This window comes from Octopus bimaculoides, chromosome 16 (genome assembly GCF_001194135.2).
Source record: "Octopus bimaculoides isolate UCB-OBI-ISO-001 chromosome 16, ASM119413v2, whole genome shotgun sequence".
In the NCBI taxonomy this organism is placed as follows: Eukaryota; Metazoa; Mollusca; class Cephalopoda; order Octopoda; family Octopodidae; genus Octopus; species Octopus bimaculoides.
Window position 1 is genome coordinate 1,479,004 of NC_068996.1, and position 3,760 is coordinate 1,482,763.

The window sequence follows — 3,760 nt, forward strand, 5'->3', positions numbered from 1 at the left end:
GAGTTACCTCAATCCTTTCTATATAAACGAAAATGAAGTAGATTGACAAATTTATTTTTTGAACCAGTGGAAGACACGCAAGATGTCGAAATATTGTTCACGAGATAGCAAATGACACTCTTCTTTTAATTTTAATAATATTAATAATAATAATAATAATAATAATAATAATAATAATAATAATAATAATAATAATAACAACAATAATAATAATAATAATAAATACCCTGATGCTGTACCAGGCAGTGGCTCTCATGGCTTCTAATCTTAATTGATTGGAAGTGGTATCATGTACATTGTTTTGCCTTGCTATAAAAGGTGGGCTACAGCAAATATTCTGCTTAATACCACAGATTTGCTTGTCAGTTGTTTGATCTTAACCAGTTGAGTATGTCTCTTAGTGGCTGACAATATGAGCATTTCTGATCACGAGCAGAAGTAGTTGGGTGCATCATAGCCATGTGTTCAGAGGAATTCTTTGAGGTTTGGTTAATTCACCTTTGGAAACACGGATGTTTCGTTCAGCATCCTTAAACAACGCTTATTCAGGGACCTTTTCAGTGGGATGGGCAACTCAACATGAAGAAAATTCTAACTGGGACCCACCTGCAAGGTCATGCCCTGTTCACCTTGGTTTCATATCACCATATCACATATATATGGTTGTGATGTATTTGCTTTGTGCACCTTTATCATACGGGTAGTCATGATGGGTATATTGGGCTTTATATATTCGTGCCGCAGTGTCATTTTGATGGCCTGCACTGCTCTCCCACTCAATAATAATAATATGAGTGTATTATAAAATGAAATAATTCAGGTGTTCTAAATCTGAATTATTATGCGCGTAAGATGTCTGTAAATCTTTAAAGGATCACGCAATACCTTGTTTTGCTGCATCTCGGTAAGTTTTTATTTTAAGTTTATCAACACATTACTTAATGTTTCGTCTGCAGAGAAGTGAAATAATCTTCAGAATCCTCAGAGTATATTTTGTTAGAAGCTATACTCTAATAACATTTCTATTTAAAAACAATGTCAATGAATGATTAAATAAACTATTGGTCCGCCAAATTATACGTATTATATTGCAGCCTTTTTAAAGACCACAGCTTTCATATCTCAAGATATTAAAAATATATACCTCATTCATTTTCATAATTGCTGCTCCGGTGCAAAAACTATTCTGAGGAAAACTTAAAAGTTGATCTTAAAAAAAAGTAATAACGATACCGACAACAGAAAAAAATTAACCTTTCGGCTCGATCTTAAATGGTTACTCTCAAATAAGTAATAATCATGAGAGAAATCAAGAAAATATAAGTTTATATTAAAACGTGACATCTAGTATACACTTGAGAAGTTAAAAGTTTGTGTTAGTCATGCAAATGATAATCAGATTAAGTGTTTAAGCGAAGTAGATTATAGTAAACAGTAAGATGTATTGGTGGCAGAGCAAGTAGAAGACAAGAAGATAAAGAAGTAAGACCTACAAGTGTGTATGACCTATTGAAATAGAAGTACCTCAACATCCATTCATTGTTTTAACTGACAAAAAAATATTTAAAAACTAAAAAAAAATATATATAATTATAGAAATGCATTAAATTGGAGGCAGGATTATCACTTCGCACATGTGTGTGTATCTGTGTGTGTGTATCTGTGTGTGTGTTTGTGTGTGTGTGTGAAATAGAGAGAGAGAGAGGCAGGGAGAAATAGTGATGAAATAAAGAGCAAGAGGCAGTATGTAACTCAGTATGTGCGTGTGTGTGCGCGCGTACGCGTGTTCAAGTATACTTGTTGAAAAGAAGCTTAATGAAAATGAGCAACCAAGTAAGAATTAAGGTAGTATATCCATATAAGTCTTCTTTCTTAAGGCTTCCATTCAGAAATAGTTTCAATACATCTGCTTTAAGACTATATAGTACATATACCTGAAATGAATATATTTAAATATAGAGATAAGATAGCTAGCTAAAATTGATAAAAAGTTTGTTGCTAATTCAAGCAATTTGAACTTTCATATCAAAGTTAAACATGTAGCATACAGTAACATGTATAAGCATGTTACCGATGTTGAAAAGCGAACAAGTTGTGCTGTCTTACCAAACACATACGTTGCAGTTTAGCCTCACTCTGCTCTAATCGAGTAGACATATTATAAGATGTTGCAACCACGAGTACAACGTTTCACACACATAACGTGTGTGTGTGTGTGTGTGTGTGTGTGTATAATGGCGGTAATCAATCTTGTATGACCAGACTCTCTGACTGAACACTCAGTTGATTGTAAAGAAGAATGAACCGATTTTCAAAGATATTATCTGAGAGTGGTTGCTATTTCTAGTGGTTTCATGGATCTAAGCAATCAAACACATGGTACACTTATTGAAATTATTTTTAATATTGTAGTGAAACAAGATAGATTCAATGCATTGTAAAGTTAGGCTTTTGTAGAGGTCTTGTTTATATTCAGCTCAAACTAACCGGGTTTAAAGACTTCCTTCCAACCATAATTAACTCTTTTCAGATGTCATAGTTTTCATTTAAGACCGGGTTTTACTTGGTGGTTATTTCCAAGATTTTCCTAATAAGTCAAATGTTCACGTAAAATCTCCTGCAGTAGCTCGAAGTGACGCTAGTGTGTTGGATAGTTGTATCCTGGTGTGTTGTATGGAAGCGTTAAAGTGATGTATGATGGAGTAAAATGTATGGTGCAGTATAATGTTGGTGTGTAGCAGTTATGATGTGGTAATATTAGTGTTGCGTGTATGGCTGTGTTGGTGTGGTTAATGGTACTCTTAGTGTATGATGTACAGTAGTGTTGTGGGATGTATGGATGTATAGGAGTATTTGCTTTTTATGGTGTATTATAAAGTTGAATTGGTATATATTTGGTGTATATTGCCGTGTTTGTTCGGTGTATGTTAGTGTTGGTGTTGTGCATTGTAGTCTCATAGTGTTTGTTTGGTGTATGATAGCGCTGGTATGTCCTCTGCTTGTGTTGTTATGAACTGTGGTCGTATTAATATTCAGTTGTATAGACATAGTCAGTTTAAGGCGGCGAACTGGCAGAATCCTTAGCGCGCCGCCTGGCGAAATGCTTGGCAGTATTTCATCTGTCTTTGCGTTCTAAGTTCAAATTCCGCCGAGGTCGACTTTGCTTTTCATATTTCGGGGTCGATAAAACAAGTACCATTTACACACTGGGGTCGATGTAATTGACTTAATCCCTTTGTCTGTCCTTGTTTGTCCCCTCTATGTTTAGCCCCTTGTGTGCAATAAAGAAATAAATATTCAGTTGTGTAGTGTTTTAGCGTAAGTGTGGCATAGGGTAGTATTGCGTTTCATGTCCGTTTTGCTGTGTTTTTATGGCAGTGTGTGTGTGATAATGTTAATATGACTATGGAATGTGTGCTGGATATATTTCTGTGGTACATGGTGTAATCTTCCGGTAGTGTTATTCCTTTGTAATAGCGTTGTTTTATTGTCTGTAGTGGCTCTGTTTGTATTGCTGTGTTCTGCGTTAGTGGAGTGTGTATGGTAGTGTTCAAATATTGTCTGGTCTTATTGCTGTGTGTTGCATGACAGTGCTTCCGTGTGTGCATTATAGTATTATGATGCAAGGAAGCTTTGATATATTACACGCAAGCTGCCATTGATACCATGCAGATATCGTTTTATTTTGAAATCTAAAAGATCTTCAATTGAAATATAATGTTGATATTGGCGCATATATATATACATACATACATACATA